The 15186-nt window shown below is 49.5% G+C and overlaps 1 protein-coding gene across 1 annotated transcript in view; it reads left to right on the forward strand.

Annotated features, from left to right (window-relative positions):
• The window catches only part of LOC106908354 (uncharacterized), an 86152-nt gene that overhangs the window by 31186 nt on the left and 39780 nt on the right, over positions 1 to 15186 (forward strand). The window lies entirely within an intron of this gene.

A 15186-nucleotide genomic window follows, 5' to 3' on the forward strand; every position in this document is an offset into this window, starting at 1 on the left:
GGTCAGTTATGCATAGGGAGAGCAAGTCAGTCACTGCTCTCCCTATGTATTGCATGGCAGGCACCTATTGTTCTACACCCAATAGAATGTCTCTTTATTTATTATTCTTCCGTCACCGTTAATGCGGCTCGTACTGCTGCAAGAAACCCCACAAAAAAGGTATCAAAACATGCGGATTGATCCCGGCATCCGGGCTCTTATTTTTATTGGGATTCTGTGTAAAAATGGCGACATAAATTGAGAAAAACGAGAAAACTTTGGGCCGAGTGTCTCTTAGAATCACTAACATTTCTCTCTGAAACACACAAACAGCACAGTGGAGGTCTGACTCCAAAACTCTTTTGAAGTCCCCCTCACAGGCACAAATAGCGGCCTATTGATCTCAAAGTTGGTCATGACATAGATACACATGCCTGCTCCCGTAAAATGTTTTCAAAATGTTTTCCTAGGGCTTATTGTTTTTTGTCAGGGTCCTGGAGACCGACGCTGGGTGTCTCACAAGTATAGAAACCAGCATCCTGTCTAACAGAGAGAGCCTGCCCAGGTGCAGATAATTAATTACCATAGCAACGGGTCCTAGACAGAGGCAGTGAGTAGTCTCACAGTGCTGAATCAGATCTCACAATGTATTGTGGGAAGAATACATTTTTCCTGTGACTATTCATGTTTTGCTTACATAAAATTATTACTTCTCTGAATTTTTGAGTGTAAATTAAAATCCTTAGTATGAAATTTTAACTTTTTTTAGAAATAAAGAATTACCAACTTTCTTCATGTTTTTTAAATTTGAATCATGAGTGAGAACAAAATGTGCGAAGCTTATAGTCGTCGGTCTCGGACCGAATTTTACTGACATGGGACTTGGCCATTGCATTTCAATTGTTTGTCAGTTCATGTATATCCTATGACATACTTGACAATACTTTAAGATATGTATGTTAGACCAGCATGGATCTATTTATCAGGACAAATCTAAAACACTGGGACTAAAGTGATGGGCACACTTTGGCAGGCCCCTTAAAATTTCTGCAGGAATTTTCTAGTCGGGAGCCACCAGCGACTTGGGAGCCACCAGACAGTGGGGAGCCACCAAAAAGTCGGGAGCCACAAGACAGTCGGAAGCCACCAAAATGTTCGGAGTCACCAAAATGTTCGGAGTCACCAGAAAGTCGAGTCACCAGAAAGTCGAGATCACCAGAAAGTCGCGAGTCACCAAAAAGTTGAGATCACCAGAAAGTCGAGAGCCACCAACGAGCCACCAGTGACTCGAGAGTCACCAGTGAGTCGGGAGCCAGCAGTGAGACGAGAACCAACGGCAAGTCGAGAACCAGCAGCGACTTGGGAGCCACCAGACAGTGGGGAGCCACCAGACAGTGTGGAGTCACCAGAAAGTCGAGAGCCACCAGCGACTCGAGAGCCACCAACGAGCCACCAGTGACTCGAGAGTCACCAGTGACTTAGGAGCCAACAGTGAGACAAGAACCAACAGCAAGTCGGGAACCAGCAGTGACTCAGGAGACACTAGCAACTCGGGAGCCACCAGCGAGTGGGGAGCCACCAGAGAGTCGAGAGCCACCAGAGAGTCGAGAGCCACCAGAGAGTCGAGAGCCACCAGAGAGTCGAGAGCCACCAGCGACTCAAGAGCCACCAACAAGCCACCAGAGACTCGAGAGCCACCAGCAAGTCGTTAGGCAGCCGCAAGTCGGGAACCACCGGCGAGTCGAGAGCCATCAGCCTGTCGAGAGCCACCAGAGTCGGGAGCCACCAGACAGTCGGGAGCCACCAACGAGCCACCAGTGACTCGAGAGTCACGAGTGAGTCGGGAGCCAACAGTGAGCCACCAGCGAGTCAAGGGCCACCAGCGACTCGAGAGCCACCAGCGACTCGAGAGCCACCAGCGACTCGAGAGCCACCAGCGAGTCGTTAGGCAGCAGCAAGTCGGGAACCACCGGCGAGTCGAGAGCAACCCGTGAGTGGGGAGCCACCAGCGTGTCAAGAGCCACCAGAGTCAAGAGCCACCAGAGAGTCGGGAGCCACCAGAGAGTCGGGAGCCACCAGAGAGTCGAGGGCCACCAGAGAGTCGAGGGCCACCAGAGAGCCACCAACGAGTCAAGAGCCACCAGAGAGTCGAGAGCCACTAGCGACTTGAGAGCCACCAGCAAGCCACCAGTGACTCAAGAGCCACCAGAGAGTCGGGAGCCACCAGAGAGTCGGGAGCCACCAGAGAGTCGAGAGCCACCAGAGTCGAGAGCCACCACCGAGCCACCAGCGAGTCGAGAGCCACCAGAGAGTTGTTAGTCAGCAGCAAGGCGTTAACCAGCACCAAGTCAAGAGTCACCAAAAGGTCGAGAGTCACCAAAAGGTCGAGAGTCACCAAAAGGTCGAGAGTCACCAAAAGGTCGAGAACCGCCAAAAAGTCGAGAACCGCCAAAAAGTCGAGAACCGCCAAAACGTCGAGAACCGCCAAAAAGTCGAGAGCAAACAGACAGTCGAGAGCCACCAGACAGTCGAGAGCCACCAGACAGTCGAGAGCCACCAGACAGTGAGAGCCACCAGACAGTGAGAGCCACCAGACAATCAGGAGCCACCGGCGAGTCGGGAACCACCCGCGAGTCAGGAACCACCCGTGAGTCGGGAACCACCCGTGAGTCAATAGCCACCAATGAGTCATTAGCCAGCAGCAAGTCGAGAACCACCAGAAAGTCAAGAGCCACCAATGAGTCAAGAGCCAGCAGCAAGTCGTTAGCCAGCAGCAAGTCGAGAACCACCAGACAGTGAGAACCACCAGACAGTGAGAACCACCAGCAGGTGGGGAGCCAGCAACGACTTGGGAAGCCAGCAGCGAGTCGTGATGCCAGCATCGACTCGTGAAGCCTGCAGCGACTCGTGAAGCCTGCAGCGACTCGGGAGCCAGCAGCGAGTCGGGAAGCCAGCAGCGAGTCGGGAAGCCAGCAGCGAGTCGGGAAGCCAGCAGCGACTCGTGAAGCCAGCAGCGAGTCGAGAAGCCAGCAGCGAGTCGAGAAGCCAGCAGCGAGTCGGGAAGCCAGCAGCGAGTCGTTAGCCAGCAGCAAGTCGAGAACCACCAGACAGTGAGAACCACCAGACAGTGAGAACCACCAGCAGGTGGGGAGCCAGCAACGACTTGGGAAGCCAGCAGCGAGTCGTGATGCCAGCATCGACTCGTGAAGCCTGCAGCGACTCGTGAAGCCTGCAGCGACTCGGGAGCCAGCAGCGAGTCGGGAAGCCAGCAGCGAGTCGGGAAGCCAGCAGCGAGTCGGGAAGCCAGCAGCGACTCGTGAAGCCAGCAGCGACTTGTGAAGCCAGCAGCGACTCGTGAAGCCAGCAGCGAGTCGAGAAGCCAGCAGCGAGTCGAGAAGCCAGCAGCGAGTCGGGAAGCCAGCAGCGAGTCGGGAGCAACCAGACAGTCGGGAGCCACCAGTGACTCAAAAGTCACCAGTGAGTCGGGAGCCACCAGAGAGTCGGGAGCCACCAGAGAGTCGGGAGCCACCAGAGAGTCGGGAGCCACCAGAGTCTCGAGAGCCACCAGAGTCGAGAGCCACCAGAGTCGAGAGCCACCAGAGTCGAGAGCCACCACCAAGCCACCAGAGTCGAGAGTCACCAGAGAGTTGTTAGTCAGCAGCAATGCGTTAGTCAGCAGCAAGGCGTTAGCCAGCGCCAAGTCAAAAAATTGGGAACCACCGGCGAGTCGGGAACCACAGGCGAGTCGAGAGTCAGACAGTCGAGAGTCACCAAAAGGTCGAGAACCACCAGACAGTTGAGAACCACCAGACAGTCGAGTGCCACCAGACAGTCGAGTGCCACCAGACAGTCGAGTGCCACCAGACAGTCGAGTGCCACCAGACAGTCGAGAACCACCAGACAGTCGGGAGCCACCAGACAATCGGGAGCCACCAGACAATCGGGAGCCACCGGCAAGTCGGGAGCCACCAGACAGTCAAGAACCACCAGACAGTCGAGAACCACCAGACAGTCGAGAACCACCAGACAGTCGAGAACCACCAGACAGTGAGAGCCACCAGACAGTGAGAGCCACCAGACAGTGAGAGCCACCAGACAGTGAGAGCCACCAGACAGTGAGAGCCACCAGACAGATGGGAGCCACCAGACAATCGGGAGCCACCGGCGAGTTGGGAGCCACCGGCGAGTCGGGAACCACCAATGAGTCAAGAGCCACCAGCAAGTCGAGAACCACCAGAAAGTCAAGAGCCAGTAGCAAGTCGTTAGCCAGCAGCAAGTCGTTAGCCAGCAGCAAGTCGAGAACCACCAGACAGTGAGAACCACCAGACAGTGAGAACCACCAGCAGGTGGGGAGCCAGCAACGACTTGGGAAGCCAGCAGCGAGTCGTGATGCCAGCATCGACTCGTGAAGCCTGCAGCGACTCGTGAAGCCTGCAGCGACTCGGGAGCCAGCAGCGAGTCGGGAAGCCAGCAGCGAGTCGGGAAGCCAGCAGCGAGTCGGGAAGCCAGCAGCGACTCGTGAAGCCAGCAGCGACTCGTGAAGCCAGCAGCGACTCGTGAAGCCAGCAGCGAGTCGAGAAGCCAGCAGCGAGTCGAGAAGCCAGCAGCGAGTCGGGAAGCCAGCAGCGAGTCGGGAGCAACCAGACAGTCGGGAGCCACCAGTGACTCAAAAGTCACCAGTGAGTCGGGAGCCACCAGAGAGTCGGGAGCCACCAGAGAGTCGGGAGCCACCAGAGAGTCGGGAGCCACCAGAGTCTCGAGAGCCACCAGAGTCGAGAGCCACCAGAGTCGAGAGCCACCAGAGTCGAGAGCCACCACCAAGCCACCAGAGTCGAGAGTCACCAGAGAGTTGTTAGTCAGCAGCAATGCGTTAGTCAGCAGCAAGGCGTTAGCCAGCGCCAAGTCAAAAAATTGGGAACCACCGGCGAGTCGGGAACCACAGGCGAGTCGAGAGTCAGACAGTCGAGAGTCACCAAAAGGTCGAGAACCACCAGACAGTTGAGAACCACCAGACAGTCGAGTGCCACCAGACAGTCGAGTGCCACCAGACAGTCGAGTGCCACCAGACAGTCGAGTGCCACCAGACAGTCGAGAACCACCAGACAGTCGGGAGCCACCAGACAATCGGGAGCCACCAGACAATCGGGAGCCACCGGCAAGTCGGGAGCCACCAGACAGTCAAGAACCACCAGACAGTCGAGAACCACCAGACAGTCGAGAACCACCAGACAGTCGAGAACCACCAGACAGTGAGAGCCACCAGACAGTGAGAGCCACCAGACAGTGAGAGCCACCAGACAGTGAGAGCCACCAGACAGATGGGAGCCACCAGACAATCGGGAGCCACCGGCGAGTTGGGAGCCACCGGCGAGTCGGGAACCACCAATGAGTCAAGAGCCACCAGCAAGTCGAGAACCACCAGAAAGTCAAGAGCCAGTAGCAAGTCGTTAGCCAGCAGCAAGTCGTTAGCCAGCAGCAAGTCGAGAACCACCAGACAGTGAGAACCACCAGACAGTGAGAACCACCAGCAAGTGGGGAGCCAGCAGTGACTCGGGAAGCCAGCAGCGACTCGTGAAGCCAGCAGCGACTCGTGAAGCCAGCAGCGACTCGGGAAGCCAGCAGCGACTCGGGAAGCCAGCAGCGAGTCGAGAAGCCAGCAGCGAGTCGGGAAGCCAGCAGCGAGTCGGGAAGCCAGCAGCGAGTCGGGAAGCCAGCAGCGACTCGTGAAGCCAGCAGCGAGTCGAGAAGCCAGCAGCGAGTCGAGAAGCCAGCAGCGAGTCGGGAAGCCAGCAGCGAGTCGTTAGCCAGCAGCAAGTCGAGAACCACCAGACAGTGAGAACCACCAGACAGTGAGAACCACCAGCAGGTGGGGAGCCAGCAACGACTTGGGAAGCCAGCAGCGAGTCGTGATGCCAGCATCGACTCGTGAAGCCTGCAGCGACTCGTGAAGCCTGCAGCGACTCGGGAGCCAGCAGCGAGTCGGGAAGCCAGCAGCGAGTCGGGAAGCCAGCAGCGAGTCGGGAAGCCAGCAGCGACTCGTGAAGCCAGCAGCGACTCGTGAAGCCAGCAGCGACTCGTGAAGCCAGCAGCGAGTCGAGAAGCCAGCAGCGAGTCGAGAAGCCAGCAGCGAGTCGGGAAGCCAGCAGCGAGTCGGGAGCAACCAGACAGTCGGGAGCCACCAGTGACTCAAAAGTCACCAGTGAGTCGGGAGCCACCAGAGAGTCGGGAGCCACCAGAGAGTCGGGAGCCACCAGAGAGTCGGGAGCCACCAGAGTCTCGAGAGCCACCAGAGTCGAGAGCCACCAGAGTCGAGAGCCACCAGAGTCGAGAGCCACCACCAAGCCACCAGAGTCGAGAGTCACCAGAGAGTTGTTAGTCAGCAGCAATGCGTTAGTCAGCAGCAAGGCGTTAGCCAGCGCCAAGTCAAAAAATTGGGAACCACCGGCGAGTCGGGAACCACAGGCGAGTCGAGAGTCAGACAGTCGAGAGTCACCAAAAGGTCGAGAACCACCAGACAGTTGAGAACCACCAGACAGTCGAGTGCCACCAGACAGTCGAGTGCCACCAGACAGTCGAGTGCCACCAGACAGTCGAGTGCCACCAGACAGTCGAGAACCACCAGACAGTCGGGAGCCACCAGACAATCGGGAGCCACCAGACAATCGGGAGCCACCGGCAAGTCGGGAGCCACCAGACAGTCAAGAACCACCAGACAGTCGAGAACCACCAGACAGTCGAGAACCACCAGACAGTCGAGAACCACCAGACAGTGAGAGCCACCAGACAGTGAGAGCCACCAGACAGTGAGAGCCACCAGACAGTGAGAGCCACCAGACAGATGGGAGCCACCAGACAATCGGGAGCCACCGGCGAGTTGGGAGCCACCGGCGAGTCGGGAACCACCAATGAGTCAAGAGCCACCAGCAAGTCGAGAACCACCAGAAAGTCAAGAGCCAGTAGCAAGTCGTTAGCCAGCAGCAAGTCGTTAGCCAGCAGCAAGTCGAGAACCACCAGACAGTGAGAACCACCAGACAGTGAGAACCACCAGCAAGTGGGGAGCCAGCAGTGACTCGGGAAGCCAGCAGCGACTCGTGAAGCCAGCAGCGACTCGTGAAGCCAGCAGCGACTCGGGAAGCCAGCAGCGACTCGGGAAGCCAGCAGCGAGTCGAGAAGCCAGCAGCGACTCGTGAAGCCAGCAGCGACTCGTGAAGCCAGCAGCGACTCGAGAAGCCAGCAGCGACTCGAGAAGCCAGCAGCGACTCGTGAAGCCTGCAGCGACTCGTGAAGCCAGCAGCGACTCGAGAAGCCTGCAGCGAGTCGGGAAGCCAGCAGCGACTCGTGAAGCCAGCAGCGACTCGGGAAGCCAGCAGCGACTCGTGAAGCCTGCAGCGACTCGTGAAGCCTGCAGCGACTTGGGAGCCAGCAGCGACTCGTGAAGCCAGCAGCGACTCGTGAAGCCAGCAGCGACTCGTGAAGCCAGCAGCGAGTCGAGAAGCCAGCAGCGACTCGTGAAGCCAGCAGCGACTCGTGAAGCCAGCAGCGACTCGTGAAGCCAGCAGCGAGTCGGGAAGCCAGCAGCGAGTCGGGAAGCCAGCAGTGAGTCGGGAGCCACCAGAGAGTCGGGAGCCACCAGAGAGTCGGGAGCCACCACCAAGCCACCAGAGTCAAGAGCCACCAGAGAGTCGTTAGTCAGCAGCAATGCGTTAGTCAGCAGCAAGGCGTTAGCCAGCGCCAAGTCAAGAGTAACCAAAAAATCGGGAACCACCGGCGAGTCGGGGAACCACAGGCGAGTCGAGAGTCAGACAGTCGAGAGTCACCAGACAGTCGAGAACCACCAGACAGTCGAGAACCACCAGACAGTCGAGAACCACCAGACAGTCGAGAGCCACCAGACAGTCGAGTGCCACCAGACAGTCGAGAGCCACCAGACAGTCGAGAGCCACCAGACAATCGGGAGCCACCAGACAATCGGGAGCCACCGGCAAGTCAGGAGCCACAAGACAGTCGAGAGCCACCAGACAGTCGAGAACCACCAGACAGTGAGAGCCACCAGACAGTGAGAGCCACCAGACAGTGAGAGCCACCAGACAGATGGGAGCCACCGGCGAGTTGGGAGCCACCGGCGAGTCGGGAACCACCAATGAGTCAAGAGCCACCAGCAAGTCGAGAACCACCAGAAAGTCAAGACCCACCAATGAGTCAAGAGCCAGCAGCAAGTCGTTAGCCAGCAGCAAGTCGAGAACCACCAGACAGTGAGAACCACCAGCAAGTGGGGAGCCAGCAACGACTCGGGAAGCCAGCAGCGACTCGGGAAGCCAGCAGAGAGTCGAGAAGCCAGCAAAGAGTTGAGAGCCAGCAAAGAGTCGAGAGCCAGCACCAGTTTTAAAGACCAATCCAGTGGAACTAGAATATCCAGTCTGGCAGAAAATATCTGAGAGTTCCAGACTGGTACATGGTCCATAAAACTGTACCTGCCCACTTACCTACTCTCAGAAGTGATGCTGGCTCCTGGCTCTCCTGTTCTGCCAGCCTTTCCTGAAGCAGAGCATTTTCATTCAACAGCTCTGCATTTTGCTTGATCACGTTCTTGATTTTTTGACGATTGCTCCGCTGTATGCTGCGCAGATTGTCCAGCTCTGCCCAAATATCGTCTAACTCTCTAGGCTGATGATGTACCGTCTCCTCTGCCGTTTTCAGCTCCATCCTTAGATCCTGGACTTCTTCTCTCAGACGTCCTTGGGCCTGTTCTAATGCCTGCGTTTCTTTTCTGTTGTCCTGATATTGGCGCTCTTTCTGATCCAGCTCTCGACAAATGGACACCAGCTGCCCACGGAGAGCGTTGTTCTGGCTTTCCAGTATGTCATATTGTGCTTGCAGGCGACTAGGCCTGCAAGCCCTAGACTTTAAGTCCTCGATTTTTCTCCGGAGGTTTTCAACAGTTTGTTTGAGTTCCTGGTTTTCCTTTTCTAGTGTTCTCTCCATCTTTTTCGTAAATGTTTTCCTGATCAATGCTGTCAAAGTCTTCACTGAAAGTAAGTGTTCCTCTGACAAATACAGCAAATGAGTTGGCATAAAGGGAGTCATCAGTGATGTCATAGAGCATGTGTGACATCACTGGTACATCAAAGCCACTAGAAGCCTGTTGTGTGTGGGTGTGTGTTCTGTATTTGATGCCTTGTGGAACCATTTTACTGGCATACAGGGGCGCGGGCTGTCTGTTCCTCTTTCGTGCATCAGAGCTCGCTCTGCAGCCATGTGGTGATGGCTTATATTGATACAGACGAACAAAACTACTACAAACACTGCACACACGCTCACGAACTCCACTTATCATCTAAAAAATTCATCCGAAACACTCCTAGTAAAATCCAAAGCGTCACTGCGCTATTCCATGTTTTTCTTCCGTTACCGTTAATGCGGCTCGTACTGCTGCGTGCCCACCCACAAAAGTGGTATCAAAATGTGTGTCTCAATCCCGGCATTGGAGCTATTATTTTCATTGTGGATTGTAGTTACGATGGCGACGTAAAAAGCGAAAAACGAGCGAAATTTCCAACTGCCGAAACGCAGAATGTAACTGACACCAACTGCCGCTTTTTTAGAGTGAGAAACAGGGTGGAATTTTGACCCCAAAATAATTTTGAAATCGCTCTCATGCATGCAAAAATTGCTCTATTTGTATGAAAGTCGGTCATGACATTGATACGAATGCCTGCTCCGGTAAAATGTTTTCACAATTGAGGCACCTGGACCGAAAACCTAGGTGCCTCAGAGCAAAGTGATGGGACAGGACTAATTGACCCTCCTCCCCAGTGTTTTACATACATTTCTGAAAAATTTCTGAGCTCAGCGCACACCATTTTTCTCTCATCACTGCAATTACTGTGAATGAGCTACAGATATGAATCGCGGTACTAAATGAGACGACAAATAGCCCTCTCATATGCTTCAAATGGTTTTTGGATCGGCCTTACGGATCCTGAACGGGAAGCAGTCGTTCGGACTGCTTTTTTCATTAAAACTGGCTGGGTGTCTCATAAAGTTAGATAAAGTCTCTGACACACACACAGCAGTTACAGAGGTTTAATCGCTATAGCAACAGAATACAGAGGAAGGCACAGCTGCTGGTTTGGACTACAAAGACTCTGTAGTTCTAAATATGGCGGAACACTTTAATACAGAGGGCAGAGCAGAAGGTCAGAACTAACATGGTGGAACACTCAATTATTACAGAAGAGGGCTAAGCTGGCAGTTAGATCTACTTCCTGTTTTGGGCATTATACAGGTAGATTAACCAAACCACTGTTACACATTGGATTAGTGTGGTACGGAAATGAAGTTTACTGAAAGTTTCAAAATAAAACTCTGAAAATTCCACTCACGAAAGTGCGCTGCCATAGGCGGTGCAATAATATAGATCTTTTTTTTATGTTTTTTTTCTCAGGATAGTGAACTGCCTTGGGCAGCAAGGCATTTCATTAACATTAGCATTTTATGGGTGTCTCAAAGATAGAAATCCTTCCCCAGCTTTCTGTCTCACACACACACAGCAGTCAGCCTGAGGATTCATCGCTATAGCAACAGAATCCAGAGAGTTTGGACTACAAACCAGCAGCCATAACTGCCATAGCTGTAGTTCTATCTATGGCCAAGACTCAGTTAAAACAGAGGCCTGAGCAGCATGTCAGAACTACAACATGGCGGAACACTCAATTATTACAGAGGAGGAGTTGGCTGGTATTATAAACTACTTGTACTTTGAGCATTATATAACTGATTTAACCCAATCACTATTACACATGGAATTAGTGTGGCAATTTCAAATGAAGCTTATTGAAAATTTTCAAAATAAAAGCCTTGACAATTTTTACATCATGTAATTGCTCTTTTTTGTGTTAGATAACTGGTTTAACCAAACCACTGTTACACATGGGATTAGTGTTGCCATTTCAAATGAAGCTTACTGAAAGTTTCAAAATAAAAGCCTGCATACTCCCCTCACGTCAGTGCACCGCCACAGGCGGTGCAAAAATATTATTCTTCTTTTATGGGTTTTTTTTTCCCTCAGGATAGTGAACTGCCTTGCTGCGCAAGGCAGTTCATTAACATTAGCACAAACATTAGCATTTCACTGCCACCCACTAGTGCATTTCCTTGCACGCATTAGCATTTTACCTAAAATAAGCTTTTAGCCAATTTATTTACTTATTAGCCATGTTTAGAATACTGATTGGACTGAGTCAATGGGTGACAACATGGTAGTGATACTCCACATTCTACTGATACCATTCATGCTATTATTAGCATTTTGGCTAATTTTACCGTATGCAACATACTGAATGGTACAAGTCCACATGCTTCTGACTCTCCACAGGTTATTGACTACATTGAAGCTTTATTTAGCATTAAGGCTAATTTTTAGCATCGGAACGCTGGGTCCAAACCGACGGGCACACTTTGGCAGGCCCCTTAAAATTTCTGCAGGAATTTTCTAGTTTAAGACTAACATCCTCTGTGATTACTGTTCACTTTATTCAAGGTATTTTTAATGAGAAAGACGTCTTTCAGCTTAAGCTCTAGATAGAAATTGTTCTTCATGGTCAAACAGTCATATCTGAGGAGATGGCAACTTTGAATGTTGGCTCTTTTTTGATGTGGTCATCCTCTAACGTCTGTCCCCCAAGTCGTTTGACGGCTGCAGTATAAACCGCTGGGCTGACTCTCCTGCCGCCTGCGGCACAAGATTTAATAACACTAAAATCAATGTCTTTGTAACTAATCCCCACAGCATCCGTTCATCTGCCAGCATGTCAATGAATAAACAGAACTGATGAGGGGCATAAGCTGCAGGAAAACAATGTTAGAGGACATATGAAAAGTGAAAGCCCTCTCATTTGGGAAAGCTCATTTCATAAAAGAGGTGTGTAGAATTTTAAAGATTGAATATTATGCAACATTTAATTTTTGGAGCTTTAGACACCAAATGAAAATATGCAACACATTTGATTTTGCTCCCATTTTTCGTGAGCTGAACTCAAAATCAAACATTTTCTACATCCACAAAGTTCTTTCAAATATTGTTGAAATTAAATCTGATTTAAATCTGTGATAGTTATCACTTTTCTGCATTAAAGGATGCATAGATGATCCATCCCACCTCACAGGCGTGACATATCAAGATGCTGATTAGAGAGCATGATTGTTTACAGGTGCGCCTTTATTGGCCACAATAAAAGCCACTCTGAAATGTGAAATGTGACGCTTTGCTTTATTGGGGGGTTTGTAAACCAGCTGATATATGATGTGACCACCATTTGCCTCATGCAGTGCAACACATGTCCTTTGAGTTGATTAGGTTTGGATTGTGGCCTGTGAATGTTGGTCCTCTCTTCTTCCATGGTTGTGTGAAGTTGCTGGAATTTGGCAGGAACTGGAATATGCTGTTGTGTCGTAGCAGCTTGTTTTAAAACAATTCCTTAGTATTTATGAAAATGTACTCATCCCGTTAGTAAGGTCATTTTATTTATATAGCATAATTTCAGCAACAAAGCAGTTTAAAATGCTCTACATGGAAGTAGTCTGTAATTTTTAATCTAGTATGGATTTCTCTGGATTGTTGTGATAAAACTAGATGTTGGTTCTCCATGTTTGGTAAGAGTTTCTCTGTATAAACTAATAGGAGTTTCTCTGGATTTTTTTGTTCTAATAGGTTTGATTCCTGTTCTGGGTTCATAGATTATTTCACTTATACCAAGTCATTTTCGGCACAAGTGAAATAATTTACCAATACAACAAGTAATTTTTCATCAGTATTAAGGAATTTGCTTAAAACAAGTTTGAAAATTAATTTAGATCAAAGCTTGTTCATGCATTTAGTGGCTCAGTCAAAGTCTAGATCATAGATTTAGATTGACTGTGAAAAATGTTCACAGATTCTTTTCATTGAATCTGAGCTCAAACTGAAGGCAAACGACAGATTTCCAGTTTCTATTGAAAAGCAATTTTCAAGTCATTTATCATTTTCCTTTTACTTCATAATCACGCACTGACATAAAATCCCAGTAAAACACAGTGAGGTTTGTGGCTGATTGTAAACATGGCAATAGTGATTCCTCAGACATGTGAATTCCAGTCCTGTGATTGGACAGATGAGATGGCTGACAGCAGTGTTTCCCTCCAAACACAGCTGTGAAGTTGCCTACCTCCATTTCCTGCCAGCATGTCTTCGCCATCCATCTGGATCTGGGAGATCCATTATGCAACGCTTTGTTCTGAAGTTAACTTTCAGCTGCCTCTCATGTTGCGCTCCATCCCGTTCGCTGGGGAATAGCAAAAACTACACATGCTAATTAAAGAATAAAATCACATCTGCCCTAGCCTTATGGGACCCCTGCGTCCTGGTGAAAATGAATTCCCCTCTTTCCGCCTCTCTCCTCCTCTGTTCTTTCCAGCGCTCTGTTCTCTCTGTAATTCCGTCCAAATCGATGTGCTGCACCAGCAGCTCCTTAAGGCCTGACATCTGACTGATTGCTTCACACAAAAACCTGCAGCTAAATAAAATAACAGGAGAACCCAAATGAAGTTTATGCACCTTTGTAGAAGCTCTATTAAGTCATTGTGAAATAGGCCTGAGTGTAGCTTTAGTCATTACATCAGCCACACATGAAAATGCTGCATTGTTCCACACACACACATACACACACTTTTCTCATGCACCAAGCAGTTGAGCAGTGTTGGAGGGGAGATTATTCATGGAGAATCGACCGCAATTTCACGGCTTTCTGGAAATAATTAGTGTGACATTTATTCAGGCTTAATAATTGCTTAGGATTCCAGACTCTCACCTCTAATAAAGTTGTCATTGAACCTTTAATGCCACTGGCTCCCATGATAGCAGGGGAGCACTGCAGCCTGGTGCAGGGCGCTAAGATCACTGGGAGGAGGACAGCACAGTCAGGTTTATGGAGTGTGTGTGTTTGTGTGGTTGAAACAGATTCTGCTGTTTGTCCAAACAGAACTGGAATAATCCCACCATGAGAGAGTGAACTCAACCATCTCTAAAACATCTTTTCAAGTCTGTTCCAGATATAAATTACTCTTAAAATAGTTATTTTTATATCTAAATGTAATAAATATTGATTTCCCCAAATTATGTATAACATTTTCTACCTAATTTCAACTAACTAGTTACCTTTCCAGTCTTTTTTGTATTTTCCTGTCCTCCCCATCAGTTGCCATATGCTTTGCTCCAACAGTGTCTTTCTGAAGTATTGACAATCTTTCAGCTTTTTCATTTTCCTCCATAACAATCACCACCATCAATACACTCTACTGGGAGTTTTATGTGATATACAACACAAATTAACACATAATTGTCAACAGAGACAGAAAATTGTTTCCCAAATATTTTGCAAATAAAAAGTTTGCCTGATTTGTGTTATATTCAGGCCCCCTGAGTCAGTACTTTATAAAATCCAATCTCATTCTTCTTTGCAAAATAGCTCATATTCTGTCAGATTGGATAGAAAGTATCCAATGTTCAGTCCAGCCTCAACCTGGAAAACCATTTACCTTGATTCTCTCTGTTTCTGATTAAGAACTGCAGCCACCACTATGTTTGGCTGTAGGACATGGTTGATGAAAAGTGTTATTTTTAAGGCACATGTAATATATTACATGTATGTCATTTGTCCAGAACTCATTCTTCTACATGTTTGCTGTGTAGAAAACTCCAAACTGGAATTATTCTAGCTTCCTTTTAATAATGTCTTTCTTCTTGAGTCTCTTATGTAAATTAAGATTATTAGTAAACTTCTGTCATCTTTTTTATTACCTTATCTCAGACAAAAACTAAATCATTTACAAAACAAATAGGAAACAAGTTATTAATAAATCATACATGCACTGTTGGAAAAATGTTTGTTCGTTTTCAGTATTTTATGCTACATAGTAAGAGTCAATTGCATTTATTGATTACATTGATTTGATTTATCATTTACTAATTTGTTGCCTTTTGACCTTATTTTTAGACATAATCCTTTTCCCTTGTTAGCAGTCTACTATCCTACATCTGTAACTCATGGTAGTTAGTAAAATTATAGAGCTAGAGATTCTCTAACTTTTATGTCTGTCTTGGTTGTTCTTTTTAATGAACATTTTTTTCTAACATGTACCTAATACTGATTGCCTCTTTTTTTAAGCAGAGGT

The sequence above is a fragment of the Poecilia mexicana genome, unplaced genomic scaffold (assembly GCF_051168715.1).
Source record: "Poecilia mexicana isolate PSO_F unplaced genomic scaffold, ASM5116871v1 scaffold_4, whole genome shotgun sequence".
Classification (NCBI taxonomy): domain Eukaryota; kingdom Metazoa; phylum Chordata; class Actinopteri; order Cyprinodontiformes; family Poeciliidae; genus Poecilia; species Poecilia mexicana.